The 22,151-nt window shown below is 36.0% G+C and overlaps 1 non-coding gene across 1 annotated transcript; it reads left to right on the top strand.

Annotated features, from left to right (window-relative positions):
- Nucleotides 1–18,400: 18,400 nt before the first annotated feature.
- Nucleotides 18,401–18,525, top strand: LOC115498870. Its single transcript, XR_003963989.1, has one exon. It is a non-coding gene; the product is annotated as a small nucleolar RNA SNORA1 (small nucleolar RNA).
- Nucleotides 18,526–22,151: the final 3,626 nt, after the last annotated feature.

Genomic DNA, 22,151 nt, shown 5'->3' with positions numbered 1-22,151 from the left:
TTTACTAATCAAGTCCTTAAATATTTTTTATCTTTATTTTTTGTCTACTTGTCCTGTCAGTTTTTGACAGAAGTGTGTTCAAATCTCCCACCAAGATTATCCTTTTGCTAGGTTTGTAGACAATGTTTTCACTCTTGTATTTCAGTTTCCTAATTAAAAGTTTTTGTGTCTGTTTAATTTCCTATGAGCCTTTATGACTAAAACTGTTTCTCCTTATCTTTCTATGATCAAAGAGTATCTAACAAAGAGTAGGCATCAATTAAATGATAGTCTATGGTAAATGAACAAAAAGGATGGCCATATTCTCCATCCCTGCTCCCTTTTTCCCCAGGCAACTTGACACACAGTTGCTTTTTTGGAGAACAAAGGGTATCTCAGTAGAAAATTTAAAAGTTTGTTAGAAGGTCTAGCAAGAGAAGTATGTGTATCTTTAGCAACTCTATAGAAATTCCACCTACATATAGTCACACAGGATTTAAATATAGGTCATATACTGTAAGACTTAGTTTACACTTAAATTTGAGAAATTAGTATCTGATTTTTCCTTCACATCTGGTAACAATGATATTCCCACCAATCTCAGACAGAAACTAAAACCTGAGCACTCACAGAGCTCAGCTAGCTAATACATGAGAGAGAAGAAAAGCAAGCTTCCTAGTTTAAGAGAGAAGCCCTAGGAATTATTTTTAATTGATCTTTTAGGAGACTAAAGTGACCTTACTTTGCTGATGGGTTACCCACACTTTAGAAAAAGGTGGGAAAATAAAAGACTTCATGTACAAACAAGGGAAAGCTCTGGTATATGCAGGTTTCTGTGATCTTTAGACCACTCAAAAATATCTCTCAGTAACTGTATCCAGGGAATACCAGATGCTGAAAATGTAATCTTTCATAAGGAAAACTCTGGGGCATGATTTTTCCCACTTTGCCAATTTTTCTATGGCCTTACCACAAATGGGCAATTTAAACTGGTTTTCATATCGGACAAAGGGCTAGTATCTAAAATCTATAAAGAGCTCACCAAACTCCACACCCAAAAAACAAATAACCCAGTGAAGAAATGGGCAGAAAACATGAATAGACACTTCTCTAAAGAAGACATCCAGATGGCCAACAGGCACATGAAAAGATGTTCAGCGTCGCTCCTTATCAGGGAAATACAAATCAAAACCACACTCAGGTATCACCTCACGCCAGTCAGAGTGGCCAAAATGAACAAATCAGGAGACTATAGATGCTGGAGAGGATGTGGAGAAATGGGAACCCTCTTGCACTGTTGGTGGGAATGCAAATTGGTGCAGCCGCTCTGGAAAGCAGTGTGGAGGTTCCTCAGAAAATTAAAAATAGACCTACCCTATGACCCAGCAATAGCACTGCTAGGAATTTATGCAAGGGATACAGGAGTACTGATGCATAGGGGCACTTGTACCCCAATGTTCATAGCAGCACTCTCAACAATAGCCAAATTATGGAAAGAGCCTAAATGTCCATCAACTGATGAATGGATAAAGAAATTGTGGTATATATACACAATGGAATACTATGTGGCAATGAGAAAAAATGAAATATGGCCTTTTGTAGCAACGTGGATGGAACTGGAGAGTGTAATGCTAAGTGAAATAAGCCATACAGAGAAAGACAGATACCATATGGTTTCACTCTTATGTGGATCCTGAGAAACTTAACAGGAACCCATGGGGGAGGGGAAGGAAAAAGAAAAAAAAGAGGTTAGAGTGGGAGAGACCCAAAGCATAAGAGACTGTTAAAAACTGAGAACAAACTGAGGGTTGATGGGGGGTGGGAGGGAGGGGAGGGTGGGTGATGGGTATTGAGGAGGGCACCTTTTGGGATGAGCACTGGGTGTTGTATGGAAACCAATTTGTCAATAAATTTCATATATAAAAAAAATAAAAAAATAAACTGGTTTTCAACTATAAAGCAGTACTCAAATTTCAACATCTCAGAACAAAGAGGTTGATTTGGGAGAGGTTAGATTTGGTAGATTTATAAACTCTGTTCAAGTTTTCAGCTCTCCCACAGTATCATGAGCTGTACATGATACAAAGACAAAAATGATTTTTTTTTTTACCACTGGGAACTTGGGTAATAAAAATGCCAGTGCCGGGGCGCCTGGGTGGCGCAGTCGGTTAAGCGTCCGACTTCAGCCAGGTCACGATCTCACGGTCCGTGGGTTCGAGCCCCGCGTCGGGCTCTGGGCTGATGGCTCGGAGCCTGGAGCCTGTTTCCGATTCTGTATCTCCCTCTCTCTCTGCCCCTCCCCCGTTCATGCTCTGTCTCTCTCTGTCCCAAAATAAATAAAAACGTTGAAAAAAAAATTTTTTTAAAAATGCCAGTGCCAAAAAAAAAAAAAAAAAATCAGGTACTTGATGAGACTTAAAACTGGAGAAGATAAAAATCCCTTAGACAATCTTGAGTGGTAATAAAGGTAGGACTGACTTATAGTTAGCTGTACAGGACCACAAAATAAGGAGCCCAAATACACAAGCCTGACTAGAAGTGGAGGCACAATCCAAGAAGCAAGCATGAAAATGAGAAATGTAAAGATTCTGAAGTAAATACAATTCTTCAGAACCAAAAAGAGAATGATGAAGAGAAAGAGGAAGAAAATAGTGTCATATAAGGAATTAAATATACAGTAGAGAGAAATTCGGGAGACACTTTTAGAATGGCAGGGACGAGCTTTTCTTTCTCAAGGAAGCTGATTATCTCATTCAGAATATATAACCTTGACCTGTTGCTTATAGGGACAGCTGAATGCTTCTTTTTGTCACATACTTAGAAAATTCTTATGTGTAAGACATTGAGCTGAGATCTTTGAGCTGGTCAATTATGCAAAGACTCTTCATACATAAATCCTATCATCACCATAAATCTAATGGTAAAATGGGTTAAATAAAAGCTTTATTTTATTAATAACTTCAGAGACTAGTCTCTGACAAAAGTATTTCTCAAATACTGTTGACTAAACTCATTTTTCTAAAACTCATAATTGATTATATTATTTGTTTTTAGTTTCTCATATGGATGACATTCTGATGGGTGACTTTTTCTCCTTGTGGGAAATCCATCATGCCTCACTAAGGGCAGCATTTCGGCAGCTTCACTATAATTTTAATACAGTTGTGGAAAAATATATGAGATATAAAGGTATAATTCATTGGCAGGACACAGGAAGAAGAGATTCTTTCCCAGTAGAGGAATCAGAAAAATCTTCATGGTAGCTTAACTCATGCCTGTAGGGAGCGGGTTCAGAGCAAGCAAAGATGGGCAAGAGGTGTTCAGAGCACAGAGAAGAGTGCTTCAGCCAAGAGAATGACACACATAGCAGTCCTGCAGTAGAAGAGGCATGGCCAGCATGAAGATCTGATGGAGGCCCATGTGTCTGGAATGCAGTAACAGAGCTTAGCTCACGATGAGGCTGAAGGAGTAGGCGGGTGTCACAACATGCCTGGCCTCACAGAATGATAAAAAATAGCCCCACTGTGGTCTGAGACCAGTGGGAAAACATTCATTTTTTTAATCAAGAAATTCATGGTTTTTTAAGGAAGGGTTGGGGACCTGTCCATATTTGTGTTTTGATAATATCACGCAATGTAGAAATGTCATCGTAACATAGAAAACAGAGAGGAATTTAGAATGAACTACTGCTAAGAAAAGCAAAGTAAATTCTATGCGCAATGTAATTGGGCATGAATTACTTTAATGTATACCATTATATGTATATGTATACATTATACACTCAATGCTAAGTGCTAACAGAGTTATACAGTTATAAAAGAAAGGATAAAACATTACAAATGGATAAAAGTTATAAAAGATGGGTTATATACTTATATACATAAACGTGTATATTTGTATTTGTATACATACTTACATATATATATATATAATGTAAAAACAAAGGAAATAATCTACACAAAGGAAATCTTTAAAATGATATTTTAAGAGTTAAATATCTATTTTAAATGTTAATATCAATAATATTTAAAGTTTAGATTTTAAAATAATACAAATGCTTAAATATACCCAACATCTTTTTTTTTAACTTATTTTGAAAGAGAGAGAGGTAGAGAGTGCATGCATGCCCAGGAACACAAGCAGGGGAGTGGCAGAGGGAAAGGAAGAGAGAATCCCAAGCAGGCTCCATACTATTAGCCAGGAGCCCAGTGTGGGACGACTCAAAACTCACAAACCATGAGATCATGACTTGAGCAGAAATGAAGTCTGTCCCTTAACCAACAGCGCCACCCATCGCCCCCCAATGTCTGTTTGGATTAAATAACATAAAGAGTAATATAGACCATAAAAGTTATGAAATAAAATAAAAGAGAACATTAGAATGGGCTGAAGTATGTGGGCAATGATTTATCAGAGAGAGTTGAAATCTCAGAATGACATCAAAAGATTTGCAAATATTCCAGTTATCTATTGCTGGGTAGCAAGCCAACTTACAGAACACATAAATCTTTCTATTGCTCATAGATTCTGCAATTTTAACATGGCTCAAGGAGACAGGTTTATCTTTGGAGTATCATTGGGGGGAGGGCCCACTGGGACTGGAAAAATCACCTCCATAGTAGTTTAATCACAATGCTGGCAAGTTGGCACTCACTGTCAGCTGGGATCTCAGCTAGGATACTAACCAGCAGTTTGGTTCCTCCACTCCATGGGACTACACATGAGGTTGTTTGGGGCTTCTACACAGTATGTTGACTTCAGAATATATGATCTTTTTTCATGGTGGCTCAGAAATTCAAGTTTAAGTATCTTAGTATCCTGGTCCCTTAAGCTGATCTAGAAATTGGTGTGCCATCATTTCTGCCATATTCTATTGATCCAGCCACAGAACCCATATCCAATCCAAAGGGTAGAAATAAATCCCCACCTCTCAACAGGAGTAGCAAGGAGTTTGTAGCTAGCTATTATCCATCACAGAAAAATACAGACAGACAAGGTGTAGTGCAAAATCTATTCAAGGACGGCACAGAAGGTGGTTGCCCTAATTAATAATAATGACAAAAACTGAGATCCACTGAACAATTAATATGTGCCAGTCACAGTAAAATTTGCTTTGTAGGAATTATACAAGTTATTAACTCACAATAATCTTAGTGAATTATCATACTCATTTTACAGATAGAGAAACTCAGCCTAGAGAGAAAGGTGAGCTTATCCAGTGCCACAGATCTGGTAAGGAGCATAAGCACTGTTTGAAATCAAAGTCTGATTTAGAATTTTGCTGAGTTAGCTACTACAACACACTACCAATTGGTTAAAACAGAACAAAAGTTTGAAATCTTTTGTGAGACAGGCAAATATTTTTATCTATCATTATGCACTTATATTGAAATCATGCATTTGTCAGAACAACTCTTTTCTAAATGTAGAAAGAGCCTCTGATAATTTCCTTTTTCACTATGAAGAATCTTACTGATTTTGAGTGCCCAGTTCATCAAATTGTAAATATACATTTATAACCAGCATCGCCATCTCAATAATTCTATTATAAATCCACATTTTAATTTCATATTTGAATTAAAACAATGGACTGTTAAGCTCAACTAGAGCTAGATTTAACATTGGTTGTACATGTACTCTAGCTCTGTCTGATTACAAACTACACATGACACAGAAGAAATAATTGTCTTCTAACTCTTCCTCATTGATATTTGACAAAATCCGGTAACTTCCATAAAAATAGTACATTTCATAGGGTTTTTCAACTTAATTATGGGTAAGTATAAAAACATAAATAAAAAGAGGAATAAGAAAATATTTTTTTTTAATTTTTTTTCAACGTTTTTATTTATTTGTGGGACAGAGAGAGACAGAGCATGAACGGGGAGGGGCAGAGAGAGAGAGAGACACAGAACCGGAAACAGGCTCCAGGCTCTGAGCCATCAGCCCAGAGCCTGACGCGGGGCTCGAACTCACGGACCGCGAGATCGTGACCTGGCTGAAGTCGGACGCTTAAACCGACTGCGCCACCCAGGCGCCCCAAGAAAATATTATTAAATACATTTTATTGTGTTTGAATTATATATTTTTAACATAATAAGCATTCTTTAATTTTTGATCAAATACGACATGGAAGTTAAAATATTTCTATTGATGATCACAACTAACCTTTTGTTGTGTCAACCATTCGCGGGCTTATCTGAGGAACCCTAAGAAATTTAATCTGCAATAGATTTATACCATTTTAGACTAAGGTCTGTATTCTATTGAATTTGTTAATACTAAAGCACCCTCTGATTCAGTTAGAGGACAGTAATATTTTTATGGGGAAATTCATACAGCATGTTCTTAGCCTCACTATGTACTTAATCTGCCTGGTGATATTAATATTTTGTAATAAAGAGGCATTTCTAACACGGAGCAAAATCATATTATCCAGCTAATCCTCAGAACATTAATCGGAACCATCTTGCTAAGAGTATGAGCTTTCTATTTCTACAAGAAAAAACAGAAAATTTAAGCTATTGAACAAAAGATGGTGACTAATATCTGTTCTTTTCTTAGGGCAACAAAATGAACTATTCCAAGGTTTAGGAAAAGGAACCTTCAGGATGGTTTCAGGACCAAGTTTTATAAGGCAAAATTGAGACTCTATGTAGAGCCACCTTCAGGTGGCTGAAGTTGAAGCATTCATACAACTCCATCTTGAGGGCTCACTGCCCAAGTGAGAACCTGGAAGTTACTAGTGGTTCGGGAAGAATATTTTGACCAGCAGTCATTCTAACATATAGCCTTTGGCAAAAATGGGCTCCTTTCCATTTACTTCCTTTTCTTAAAGACCCAACATTTGAACTGAAATCAAAATATGAAAAGAAGCTCTCATCCTATGAACCTACAGGCTCTAACACAAAGCAGCTATCTGGGCAGCTATCACTGCAGTGGCCTTGCTGAGACTGATAGGGGCCACAATACAGATCACAGCACAAAGTCACACCTCAAGTGAGAATAGGGACTTAGCCCTATGCCAGGCTAGAAAGTCCTTAGAAGAATTATCAATAATAATGTCTATACAAATATGAACACAGATGCAGCACTGTTGCAGCTTCATACAACCTTGACCACAGTGGAACCTTTGCACTTGCTGTGTCAGTTCAATATGAGAGGAAAGTAGTGTAATTAGCAGTAGGAACCTCTCTATTGTTGTTGGGTATTCTCCCACCTCCCCAAATCACAAAGAATATGGAGTCATCTTGGACACCTACATTCTTCCAAATTCTTCTGTAACCCATTTACTGCTAAAGGGGAGCTAGTCTAACTGCAACTCAGATGACTTAAAAAGGGAAACAAAAGCCAGGCTGCAACCAGGAGCTGATAAACAAGATCACAAAAGAGAAACCAGATGATAACAAAACATATGGATGTTCATGCAAGCGATGCATAGGAACAATAAATCAACCAGCCTTTTATGGAGTACTAGAAGGTATAGATGCTTTGGATTTAACTATTCATTCATTCATTCATTCATTCACAATGCAAAAGCCATGGTGTGTCCTGAATTACACATGCATGACCTTTAGCTTTCATAAGTGAAAAAAACAAGTAAGGAACTCTTGTCCCAGGAAATGTTTGTATATTGTTGTCTGCTTAAGTTCATGTTGATCTCAGAGACTCCAGGGGGAGAAAGCAGAGAAATGGAAGAAGGATAAATAACATCTGAGAAGGTCTTTGCCCTTGCGGAAGATGAGGATCCAAAGGCACTGGAGCAAAGGGGATATGACCCTGAGTCGAAAACAAGAAGACATTATAGAGGTGGACTTTCCTATTTTTTTTTTCTTTTTTCCCATCTGATAAACCTAAATCTCCAACTCTTTTACCTCTTTTGATCCTCCACAGAGCTTACCACAGTGCCACAGCCATACAGGTACAGGACTTGCAATACACACTAAGATGCATAGGGCATTCAGTTTCATAAGAAGTCACCATTTTGTAGGTTTCAACTAAAAAAAACACTATGTTTTAACCCTATGTCTCTTATGTCATATCTTATACCTTTATTTTATTGAGAAAAGTTCTCTTCCCCAATGCTTCCTGGTTTTATGACTTAATGCAACCCATTCCCTTTGCTAAACATAGCAGCTTCCTCTCAAGTTGAAAACACATCTCTAATAGCAATGGAATATATCCTCCCAAAGCCCTTTAAATAGTAAAAAAGAGGAGGGGGGGGAATCCTTCTGCCATGCTCTTGAGGAAATTGTAAATTTTTAAAAAGTTAGAGGAAAGTACAGCATTTATTTGGTGAACTTTGGAAAGTCTCCATTATCTGCTCTGTTTTAAGATTGAAAGAATGCTTCACCTAAAGTTCCATTACGATTAGAATTTGCCTGCCTGAAAGCACTAAAGTTTCTCTGACTCAGTGTCCTTGTATACCAAATAGGGACAGGACTGCAGGCTGATTACAAATCCTGTATCTGAAGGACAGAGGATAACGGAACATGGTAATCATTCAATAGATTACTGTGGATGTCTTTATTTTATTTTGTATTACTTAAATCACAATTTTATCAGGAAAATGGAAGAAACATAATTTTTCCTACCTGCAGCTCTGTGTTTGTTCTACTCAATGATTTCGCATGTATGTGTTGTATGTGTGTAACAGGTCCCTCCACCATAATGAATACCAACCCACCATGCCCATACACACCTCTTTTCAAAAATCAGTATTCAAAGAACAGTAGATTCATTCAACAAGAACAACAGCTCACACTCCACATAAATAGAGGAGTAAAGGGTTCAGAGGAAAAGAGAAGGGATGACAATCTATCTACCATGAGTAATAAAACTTCTTATGTTAAAAAAAACCAAAATACAACATCTACTATGTCATGTATTCAGAAAGATCTAATTATATCATTTTTGTAAATGAATGTATCTCTCATCTCTGTGAGAAAATATCCACATTTTTATATAAAATTAAGCATTAGTAAAGCACACTAAATATACTGCTATTGGTATTAGTCAAGATCCCTGGCCTTGGATCCTTTAAACTACTGGAAAAAAAATGTTTTTGAGTAATATTCAAGTACTTCCAGATGTACTTGATCACCTGTACTTGTACAGATGTCTGCCAAAAGTTTTGTATCAAATTCTCACCAATTAAGTAACTGAGATTTTTGTCTTAACTTTGCTGCTTTATTATAATTGCCCAGGCTATAAATCTGACTAAATTTATAGTATCAAATAGAATCATTTATTTCATTTTGGGAAAAGCACATGAAAAAAATTATATGGTTCTATTTTTTAAATGCTTCCACTTATTGATTTACTATATATTTGCTTTGATTTACTCTATATTTGCTTTCCATGTGTTTGTAGAAAAATTTTTATTATGTACATGGTTTTCTGACAAAGTTCACTATCATTTTTCTTTCAATTTAGATAGGTTGTATGATTTTTATTCCCCATTAAGTAGACTAGTGTCCTCCCACTCAGATATTCCATGATTTATTACTGACTGAAGCAGCTTAGCTTAGTACATTCACAAGCTGGTTCTCTTTAATACCCTATTGTGCATGCCATCTGGGCCTGCTGTTTTCAGTGCATCCCAGTTTTTCAAATATCCCCTCACCTTTTTTGTTTTTTAAAGATATGCTACTATTTTGGTAAGTTCTAATATTAAACTCTGATTTTTATTTTCTATTTCCTTTTATAATATATAAAGTATAAAATAATAACTGAGCCTAAATCAATATCCTAGACGTTTTCAAGAGTACCGTCATTTAATTGGTCCATATTTTGGGGGACTATTTTATTCCCCTCCATGGAACTTTGATGAAGTATATGGAATTTGCCTTTCTACTGTCATTCTCTAACACAATTTTAAATAACAAATACATGGTAATTCCTATATTTTATGTATAACACAAACTACTTTTTGTTTATTGACTAAGGGACACAGTATTCAGCTCTCTTTTTTTAAGTTATTTGTTTATTATGAGAGAGAGGAGAGAGAGTAGGGGAGGGGCAGAGAGAGAGAGAGAGAGGGAGAGGGAGGGGAGGGAGGGGGAGGGGACGGAGGGAGGGAGGGAGAGTATGATCTTCTCTTCTCTCTTTCTCTCTTCTCTCTCCACTCTCTCTCTCTATCTCTCTCGCTCCTCACTTCTCCCATACCAAGCATGCTCCACACTGTCAGTTCAGACTCCAACATGGGGCTCGATCTCAGGATCATGATATCATGACCTGAGCCAAAATCAAGAGTCAGACACTCAACCATCTGAGTCTACCCAGACACCCAGTATTAGCTCTCGAGTCAAAAATATAATACTCCCATTTTCTCTCACCCTTTCTTCATTATAACAGTTGACTAGTCGTGGGTTCTCACATGAAAACTGTATTGTTTGTAAATACATCACAGCTAACGTTTCTTTCCATGGCAGCAGAACATTTGATTCCTCTGCTGCTATTTTTGTAATACCTATGGAAACTTTACCCATTTAGTGCATTCTGAGGTCAGTATCAATTTGAAGAATCATAGCCCCTAGAAAATTTGAGATTTATTTTTATATTACTATGTAGATGTTTCCACAGAAGCTCATATTAAAAATTAACCTGACCTTTTGATTATCTATTACCTTACAGTCTGTAGAAGAATCTCCACCTTGATTTCTTGAGAAGAACTGATTTCTTCAGTCATACTAGTCTGTTGCAACAATTTGCATCCTTAATTCCCTCTCTCCTCTGGACTGTAGCTTCTTACCCGCAAAACTTCCCACTTCCCTTCTCTTCTACATCAGGTGAATATCTAGTTCACCTTTAATTCTGATTAATTATTTCAGAGTTTTATAAAAAACTCAGTTCCCTCTACTCTTTGTGTCATCAGAAAATGGGTGAAGAGAAAGAAGCTAAAGAGACAATTCCAGAACATTCCATGTCAGGTTGGAGTATGGAAAAACTATTACATTTCACACATAAATATGTTTGTTCTCTTATGTACATAAAATAATTTAAGTGCTCTCATAGATCCCGGACATATACCCAATTCTTCAAGGGCAGTCAGAACGGGCTGTAATAGTTTTTAAGTCCACAATATATGCATTTCATAAACACATAAGGAGAAAAATCAAAAGGAAGCATAATGTTTGATGAGTTACACTAGATCCAGGGTTTTGTTAACTTACTAAACTGCATGACTGACTTATTGCCTCAAGACTTTCAGGCATCAAATAAGGGACAAAATGTGTACACACTTGGAAAAACTTGAATTGCATGTTGACAGTCACCCATAATGTCTACCCCAGGGACCGTCTGCACATTTTCCCTTCTTCAGACACATCTGTATGTTTGGGTGTATATGATCTCAGACATTCTTTAAAGAAATAAATGGGTTATAAAAAGATAACCTAACAGGTGTGCCTGGGTGGCTCAGTAGGTTGAGCGGCTGACTTAGTTTCAGGTCATGATCTTGCGGTCCATGAGTTCGAGCCCCATGTCAGGCTCTGTGCTGACAGCTCGGAGCCTGGAGCCTGCTGTGGATTCTGTGTCTCCCTCTCTCTCTGCTCCTCTCCTGCTTGTGCTCTATCTCTCTCTGTCTCTCAAAAATAAATAAATTTTTAAAAAAGTTAAAAAAAAAAGATATCCTGACAGAGGTATACTAGAACTGAAGGAGGACAACCCAATATGTTTACCTCACTAAAGGGGAAAAGTTATCAGCTAACTGTATGAACTTCCTCTTTAACATCATGGTGGGGTCATCTTCTCTGTTGCAGTTTCTTACAGGTGTTTCCCTAAATCATCCCCAGATGTTAGACCACAGAGTCAAGCATGAAGTGAAGTAAACAATTCCATATACTCAAGTTCTGAGTATTTTAAGCCACTCAGTCACTAATTGAAAAGTATTTCTTGGGTGCCAACTGTGTGCCAGCTACTCTTATACATAGGCACTGGGAATATAGCAGTGAATAAAACAGACAAAGCTTCCGTGAATTGTGCTCCCTTCTCTATTTCATATATTGAAACTCTAACCTCAATGCAACTGTATTTAGAAATAGGGTCCTTAGGACATAATTAAGGTCACATGAGGTCATCAGATTAGGGCCCTAATTTGACGGAGTCTATCCTTACAAAAAGAGGCACCAGAGAGCTCTCTTTAGGCACACACACTGAGGAACATCGTTTTCCAAACTACACTCACTACTGGTTGTTCTTCCTAACTCCTTTTCTCAATATTTTTTCTTCATAAATTCATAACTTCTACTATACTATATATCTTCTTATCTATTTTGTTTATTGTCTATATTACTCTGTTTGGGCTGCCATAACCAACAAGACTAATATAGACAATAAACAAAATAGATAAGAAGATATTATAGTATAGTAGAAGTTATGAATTTTATGATAAAAATATTGAGGAAAGGAGGATAGGAAGTACCAGTGGCCAGAGTGGTTTGAAAGACCTCATGGAGAAGGTGACATTTGATCAAAAAGCTGACACAGGTGAAGGAGAAGGCTAGGTGCCTCTCTGGAAGAAGAGTTTCCAGGTGCCTCAGCCCATGAAAAGCCATTAAGGCAGGAACATGCCTGACATATTCAAGGAAATCAAGGAGCAGAGAAGGGAGAAGGAGGCAGGGGTTGGGGTGGGGTGGAAGTGGTAGCCAGGGATAGTGGGGGTGTGGTAAGGGGGGTGAGCATCATTTCCTGATGCCCCTGTGCCTGGTGAGAAACAGAGGAGCCTTTAGCTTGGATATCAGGGCAGAGGAAGTGCAATTAGGAAGTCTGCCTTGAGGGACAGACAACCTGAAAAATAGAAACATTCTCTGATAATGAGCTTAATGAAGTGAGGCCTATAATATGTTGGTTTCCGATTTAAACTTTATTTTCAAAATTAGTAAAAAAATTTTAACAGGATACAATCAAAATGATGTCAGAGGTTTTAGTCTTTTTTTTGTTACCACCTATCTTCATATCCACTGCATACTAGAAAGTATCATTGTTAGTTTTCAAATTAGCCAAGAAATTTTAAATTTGTGAAGAAATTTAAACTATACTACTTAAGAGTTCTGTGTGATGGGCCAAGTTATCTGCTCCTTTTTTTTTCTTTTCAAGTTATCTGCTTCTAAAGTTGGGTAATGATGGTCTTTTTTATTTTGTCAAAAAACAAATTTAAGGAATATGTCTTTCAATTAATTCCACTGATCTTTTATCCCCGAAATCTTATTTTTACGTCTCTACTATCAACAATGACTATCTGCTCACAAGATCTAGCAGATAAAATATGAATTAATAAGTAACAAATTAACATCAATATAAATCCAGAAACAGTTTATTATGCTAAGATGCTCAATCTTTTCCTGGACATACGTACTTATGAATATGATTCAAAGTAATATACATTAAATGCAAATATAGTTATGCCATCAAATTTGTTCTGGTTCATTTATCAAAATTAAATAAACTAATAATAAAAATGAACTTGCAGAAACTCTAGTTCCATAGTTTATCCCTTAGTTTCAGCTCTCACATAGGATCAATTCTTCACTGAATCAACTTCATCACACATACTTAAGACAAAAGTAGCTCTAAATAGGATATATAGGAAGAGGCTGTTGGAAATTAGAGACCCAGACCCCAAACTGGACCCAAGGTCCCCTGTCTGCATGGAATCTCTATGGGTGGCTGTGGAAACCCACTCTAGATTATGGAGAGAAGATTGAAACCAACTCCATGAGACACCCTAGGCAGTAATGATAATCAGTAACCACAATGTGTTGATGCCCAATGGGACATATGACATGAGCAAGCTTCAGTGCTTTAGGAGCTCATTTCCCAAATAGTGAAATAGATGATCCAGAGCACCTTGGTGAAAAACCAAAGTCTAAATAATAGCAATTTGAAATCAGAGAGATGAGTTGTTTTGGCTTCCGTACAGTTGTCAATAAGTTGGGATAATTATATCTTCTGTGCCAATACCAAAGTGTTATCATAAAGATGAAATAAACCAATTAATTTGGAAATTTGTATATTAGTGTTTATCAAAGTAATATTAATAAGATTACTTAAAGAAGAAGAATAATTAAACTAGAGAAGTGAGCAGGAGATTCTGTATAAGAGCATTACTAATTAATTACCTATTGAATATTCATGTTGTGTCCCTACTCCTAAGGTTATTCTAGGAATAGCTGTCTCTGGCCTCCTGGGCTATATTTCAATAGGCAAGGGTACTTAGGAGTATGATGTGTTACCTCCACACAAAACCAATAGAATTTGAAAGAAATATTTAAAGGATTTCATTTTCCTCTAATAGTAAGTAAAGGATATTTGACTCTGAACTAAGTCTGTGGGAGAAAAGAGGAGAAACAAAAATGTTTAAGATGAGCAATATGAAAAACAAAAAGAAAACAGTGCTGTGTAAGAAGAGAAAAAGAGATAGTAATAATTTACTCAATTTTGTTTGGCTTAATAAAAAATGTCCAAACATCAAATCAAAGTAGTGTTTTTAAAATCCAACCTCACTTTATATGCTTAAAATAATTAATAGGCCAGGAGAGGGACATTTATGAATTGCATGGATTATTTAAAAGGCACAATATTTCCTGTTTGCTTTCCTTTCAAAAACAAGGCCATTTTTTATCTTTAGTCAAAAGGAAAGGGAAAGAGTGGTAGATAATATTATAAGGAGCAAATTATAAACAAAAACAAAACATTAAACTCAGTTATTACAGGATATTTATACCAACAAAAGCTCTTAAAGTGATCTAACTTCCTCTTTGCTATTATGAAAATTATGGAGCCTACCTTTGTCTGACAGCCCATCAGCTGGATAAACATACGTCTTCTGGGCCAGTTTTCATAGAAGAAAATCCAGAAGTTTGTAATATGCATCATCTGGGTCATACCCTCAGCCTACTGTTCTCTTACCACAATAATACTACTTGTGGAATTTTAAAAAGAAAACAAGATCACAGTTTGTTTTAGTTGGTATGATTTTTTATCTACCAGGAAGCTGTATGTAGAAGAGAAAAGAGTCTGAATTTAAACTATAATTAAACCATTTGTTATTCTCATGAACTTGGAAATTTTCTTAAAATCTCTGACCTTCATTTCCACACCTGTAAAGTTGCCATAAGACTTAGAAATTGCATATTCAAGGAGCACCTGGGTGGCTCAGTCAGTTGAGCATCTAACTACTGATTTGGTGCAAGTCATGATCTCATGGTCTTCAGATCAAGCCTCATGTCAGGCTCTGAACTGGGCATGGAGCCTGCTTAAGATTCTTGCCCTATCCCTCTGACCATTCCCCTCTTGCTCGTACATGTGCATTCTCTCTCTCTCTCCCTCTCTCTCTCTGTCAAAGAAAGAAAGAAAGAAAGAAAGAAAGAAAGAAGAAAGAAAGAAAGAAAGAAAGAAAGAAAGAAAGAAAGAATATTTAAATTGCTTTATACAATGCCTGGCATATATTAGGTATAAAACAAATAGCACTGTTATATTTTATTGCAATTCTACAATTAAGTTAAAAACTAATAATTTGGAATTACTAAGTAAGTCTAGGTAAAATTATGAAATCTTAAAACTTTCTGCTGTAAACACACAAAAATGTTTTCACATTTATTATTTCAGTTGTTTCTCTCCCCTACAAAAAACTGTAAAGTAGATAGGACAGATATTATTTCATTTTAAGGATGAGGAGATGGGTTCAATGAGTTGTTCAAATAGCTGCTATATAGTAGATCAAGAAGGCAAATTCATGTGTTATGGCACTGAACATTCCCTACCATGTTATTGAGAATAACAAGCCACTGGAAGGTTTTATGGTCTTCTCTCTTAAAGTCTTATTTCAGTTGATGGCAACTTTATTCTTCCATGTAGCTGAGACCAAAAACCTTCAAGTCATTCTTTATTCCCTTCTATCATACTATCATATTTCACATTTATTCAACCAATATTTTTAAAAACTGTATCTTCAAAATATATCCAGATTTTTTCCAATTCTCACTACCACCACTGGTCATCTCTCTTTTGAATTTCTCCAAAATTTTGCTTTTATCACCCAGCATTCCTATCTATGGTCCCTTTTCAACATGGCAGGCAGAGTTACTCTTTACTAAGTAAGATCATGTGACTGTTCTCTTAAAATCCTCTAATGACTCAATTTTGCTGAGTAAACACCAAGGTCTTTGCAATGGTCTAGAAGGCTGTATATTACCTGACCCCAGTTAATTCTTTACTTTCTCTCTCATTTTATTGCTCCAGTCCCATACCAACTAATCTTTTGCTGATGACCCAAGTGAGACCTTTCTGGAATGCTCTTTCCTCAAGTATTTTCATGGTCATTTTCTTCACCTTCTTCAAAGACCGTGTCTTTGCAAAAATATATCATCTTCTCAATGAGGCTTATCCCTGGCCTACCAGTTTAAAATTAGAACTTATCCCTCAGGCAGTTCTGATTCCCTTACCTTGATCTATTTATTTTTCTTCCCATAGTATTTTTCTCCTTCTGACACACTATATAACTTATTAAGTGTATTGTTTACAGTCTGACTCCTTCTGACATTAAAATTTAGTCCCCATGAGGGTAAGGACAAGTGCACAGCAGGTAAACAATGTTGCCTAAATGAATACTGCCTTCTGATTGCCATTTCACATTTAGAACAAAGCCCAACCACCTCCCCCATAAACACGCGCGCGCGCGCACACACACACACACACACACACACAGTCACCACAAATGCACACCTGGTTACTTCTGACAGACCTACTCTTCCTGGACATTACACCAGTGTTTCTCAAAATATTGTTCATATATCAAAATCTTCTTAGAATCAAATTACAAAGGATTAATGATTGAAAGAACAAATTCCTAGCTCCCCCTCCAGAAATACTAACTTAGAATTTCTCAGAGAAAGTTTTATGAATATGACCTATTTGCATACTGGAGTTTAGAACATTGACTAGATCCTCCCTCTCTTCCCCTTTTGTTTTCCTCCAACTCAACCAGTCTTTCCTGCAAAAATCTGTAAAATCAGGCATCCCTTAAAGCACTAATAATCAAAACATCTACCAAAAAAGTCTGCTCCCACCTTCTATAATCCATACTGAAAAACAAATATAGCATTGATATGGGTGGGTCAAGGTGCTAACATCAAAAAGTTTTTAGTTAGTGACAGAAGTTAAAAATGTGGCAGCCATGCCACATGTCCATTTTCAGGTAATCTTTTGTATTTCTTTTGTTTTATATCCTGCTTCTTTGGACTAATTTGCTCTTATGCAACTCATAGTAATCTGTCCTCCTCCATCTCTCCCTATTACTGCTACCACTTCAGGAAAACCTACAAGGGATCCATAGGTCAGTTCAGCTCTAGATCGTGGAAAGAGGTCTGTTTTTACCCTTGGCTCTGATTCTCTTTGCCTCATCTCATACTGTACTGGTGAGACAGGATGAAAAGAGTACAAGCTAGGCCTTGATCAAGGGAACTAAGAATTATTTCAGTTCTTAGACCAGAAGCATATATGTGGTCTAATCCATCTTCTCAGTACTAGGTGTGTCGAATAGGAAAAGTGTCTTTAGCAGACCAATTGAAGAGTTTTGGGGAGTCCAAGGACTCCCTAAAATTGACTTGCAAATGTATTTTTTATATTCCTTATTTTTATGGATCAGAGTGCAACACCTTTCCTCAAATTCTCAAAATATTCTGAAAATTAAAAAAAAGAATTAAAAGATACTTCCCTTAGGATTAAGTTTCCATTATAATTAATGTCCTCATAGAAGATCCTCTTTGTACAAAGAAGTACATTCTTTGTTCATATTTGCCTTGTAAAAGTATGATAATATACTTAGTAACATCTTTAATTATGCTCATTGTTAACATCCATTACCACCCCAAGATAATATACTTGAATTTTAACTCCTCATTTTGAGATTCAGTCCTAAGAAATGAGCAAGCAGAGAAGGCCAATGTCTTTGGACAGCCCACTTTGAGCAGTGCTTTGGCTTCAAGCCCAGAATCTATCACCAAATCCGCAAACCCTATTCATCCTCAACTTTGTATTTTAAAAATTATTGGTAATGAGAAAAAATGAGACATACAAAATCAAAATTTAACTTAAACACATAAATTCATTCTTCAATTTCAAAAGTAAATATTTAATCTGAATATTTTACTTTCTATTTGTTTCCTACAGGCATATTAGTTATTTAAGTTATCTGGGCTTTACATGAGGAGTAAAATACTTTTATTTGAGCAGGAATTTGCATTAACTTCATTTTGTCCTTTTTAAAAATTTAAAACCAAATACAATTTTTCAACATATTCAAACATTTAGAATAAGTCCAATAATAAATTATCATTCTCTCTCCTTTCATTCATTGACAAATGTTTTTCAAGCTCCTTTATAGTTCAAGATATGGTGTGAGCTATTAAGAAACATTCTAAGCCTCATTCTAGATGGAAATGGACACTGTTGTTCATGGTGTCCAGAAATTGTTAATATAGCTACATTGAGACACAAGTTATGCTTCTATCACTGGCAGTGGTGACAATGAGACCTATGATGTTTTCTGCTAGGCTCATGGAGTAGGTGAAAGTAAGAAGACTTTTTAATATTAGAAACAACTAAAGAATAATAATTTGAGATCATTTGACAAAATATCAATCAATTTACTTTCTAGAATTTGACTTTTAGGGTCCTACATTAAAGAAATTGGATCCCAAAGATTACAGGTGGGTAATTTCTGAAGAATGTTCATATTCAAGTGGAGGTCAAAGAAGCCTAACTGAAAGAACTCTGTCTTGACAGTGACAACTGTGGATTGAATAAAACTTCTTTTTAAAAGGGCTATTTTGAAGATTATAATTCTGACTTTGGAGGAACTACAGAGATTGGCAGTGGAAGGAATCACACGTAAAATTCCTTAAGTAAAAATTTAATGACTTTAAATTTTTTAAAAATGAACATTAAAAAGCGTAAGGATGTGTACAATTTCAGTCTTGCCCCCCACATGCTCATAAAAGATGTGTGAAATATATATACCAATAGTTACAAAGTGAAGCATTAAAGGGTGTTATATAGACAATAGGTTGAACATAGGCTCTTTCATGAGAGCTCTTTTTGTATTGGGATGTGCTAATGGAATGCACCACCATAAAAAGAAATGTTGCCTGATCATAATTACAGTATTCAACATGTAAATTTATCATTCAGTGTTGATCAGAATCATTTTTAAAATATGGATATATTTGATAATATACTTTCAAAATGCATTATGTATGCCATGGTAATTACATGCCAAAAGTTTCCAGTGATGATTTAGTCAATTCATCCACCCACAGGGTTGAAACATTTACCAACCCTCTGCTTAGCTGGGAAACAAAGGAGGAAAAAGGACCAAGTATTTGACATAGATCAAGTTCAAAAGGTTCAATGTACACCTGGAAAAAGTAGTAGTTCCAAAAAGAAGAAGGAGGAGAAGAAGAAGAAGAAAAAGAAAGGAAAGTTTCAAAATGAGTTTCAAACTCGACACAAAGTCAAAAATTATAGCTTATATTTCTTAACCGGTGCCTGCTGTGATGTAGGAATTAGAGAGCCCTCGGAGTCTTCTCCAATTCAAAATGCTTATCATGAACTTTGGGTATGAGATAACTGAGTAAATGCCTTCTTCATAAATTTGGAATGTTAGAAAATTCATATATATATGTATATAATAGAAAATATGTATAGTGTGCATATATAAGAAATATATATGCATATATGTGTGTATATACATAGTCACAATTTCTGTAAAAAAATAAAACAAAATAACATATTTGAATGAAAGTTGACCCCTAAGACCTAAAAATGATTATTCTTTTTAAGTTTATTTCATCTGAGAGATAAACAGTGCAGCATTATTTTGTTTAATATACATTCAGGCATCTGAATTTCTTCCACGTGTTTATCTGACACAATAATATCTACTAATTTTTTGAGAATGGAAACCATAACAGAAGACTGCATATTTCCATAAAAATTATGCAATTATTTTGTCTTCAATTGATGCTAAAGGCTGTCAGAGAGCCAGATCACCTGAGGTATCCCTTCTTTAGCATGATTAAGTTTTATATTGATTTTATGGATAAAGAATAGGACACCTGTTCTAATTCTTTTTTGCTGAGAATTTTTGAGTTCCCCAATCTCAAAAGAATCTCAAACATTTTTTTTAATTGAGAGAGAGAGAGAGAGAGCGAGCATGAGTTGGAGAGAGGGGCGGAGAGAGAGAAAGAGAATCTCAGACAGGTTCCACGCTCAGCTCGAACCTCACCTGGGGGGCAATCCCACGATTCTGGGACCACACCCTGAGCTGAAATCAAGAGTCAGATGTTCAACTGACTGAGCCATGTAGGTTCCTCAGGAAGCTCAAACTTTTAAACTGAGAGTACAACAGGTATACATATTGTTAATCAGGAACAATGGAGAATCCATTGTTACATAAATTACTCAATTTTATTCAATTCAATAAAGGTTAATCTCTTGGTTCAGAAATTTAAATTCCACGAGAAATTTACTGATGAACATTAAATAAAAGCATATGTATTTTTTTTGTGAGAAATCATTTTAGTTTTCTAGGTCTCCTATTTTGAGGGAATGGGTGGAAAGAATGTTTTGTTTATTTGGAAATTATATAAGAGTATTATGAAATTTTAATCAACCTTACCATAAAAATAAGCAATATCTTAAATTCTAAATAAGTTCAAATTATTCATTTATTCCATTATAAAAATGTCTTCAACTCATAATAATTATAGGAATCTATAATTCTGGGTAGCAACATTCTTGAAGACAACTCCTAGTCAGTCACGTACATTTACATCATTATACATAATTTAAAAATTTTAAACTATTGTTTAAATTAAATAAGAGAAATTAACAATATTCCCAAGTATATTTCAAAAGTAAGTTTGGCTATCTATGTGCTTTTATCTAAGCTTTCAGCTATTATTTTCAAACATGAAAAGACCATAAAATCATTAGAAAAAAACAAATACTCCTATGATATAGCTGGTGGTGCTTGACACAACTGGCCGACTGTAAAATGTGATTCCAGAGCATTCAATCAATATGTGTACTGGTCATTAGGCAACTATCATGTTGCCCCTTTAAATTTTCAGCACTCTGATGATGAAGAATAATCAATTATTATTCTATTATAACCCTATCTGTACTGCCTGGAATTTATTGAGTGTTTTAAGGAAAGTTTCAAAAGACTCCATTTTGCTGGCTCTCCAAGCTATAATGGAACAGGTCAGTCTTTCTGGCTGCCCTACTACCCTCATTTCCTGCCCTGTACCAACCCCCTTGTCTTGCTCATTCTGATTTCTTCAATAGCCTTGATCAATTCCTCATGTGACCCTTATCTACTACCACACACAGAACTTTTGATATTTAAACCAGTGGAATAAAATCTTCTATTTCATGAACTAATGACACAAAACTCCAGAACATTGTTTTTCAGTGTTCCTCAGAACCCCATAAAACGTTAGCTGAGTTTTATTGGTTCATAATCTGCCAGGAAGTGAATAAGTGATTATGTGCATTTAACACCCTAAGACACCCATCAGATAAGAAATGTTACGGAGGGAACTGAAGGTGAAGAAAGCTAAGAACTTTACCCAAGGCCTCTAGTTAATCACGTGTGAAATCTGAACTGACGCAGCGTGACATCAGAGTCCATGCATTGAACTACCTATACTACACAGCCCTCTCAATAATAGAAAAAGTTTCTGTCTGTAGTCTAACAAATTGGTTAATGCTGTTTTCAACAGATTGTCAGGAGATTCAGTGTTCATTGTTATTTATCATGCATTTTAGCACTTTCTAGGCTCTGTGAAGCTCTGTGGTGGACTGTATTATGTCTACCTTTCTGCAGGAGATATCATTGTCTCTGTTCTCTTCAGATCAGGCTGGGCCATGAACTTGATTTGACTAATGAAATGTGACCAAAAATGATATGTGTCACTTCTAGACACAGGCATTAAGAGCCAAAGGGTGCTGCCTAGGCCATTTTCTACCTCAGTGACAGCAACATGAAAGTATCCCACTGTTCCAAGGGGCTTCTCTGTCCAATTGCTTTCAAAGTAAAACACTGACACAGACCAGAGGCTGCATCTGACCCACAAGGAACACTTGTGAGTGATAAATAAACCTTA

The sequence above is a fragment of the Lynx canadensis genome, chromosome D3 (genome assembly GCF_007474595.2).
Source record: "Lynx canadensis isolate LIC74 chromosome D3, mLynCan4.pri.v2, whole genome shotgun sequence".
NCBI classification, from domain to species: Eukaryota; Metazoa; Chordata; class Mammalia; order Carnivora; family Felidae; genus Lynx; species Lynx canadensis.
The sequence above is the reverse complement of the archived record's forward strand: the minus strand, read 5'-3'. Positions and strand labels throughout refer to the sequence as shown.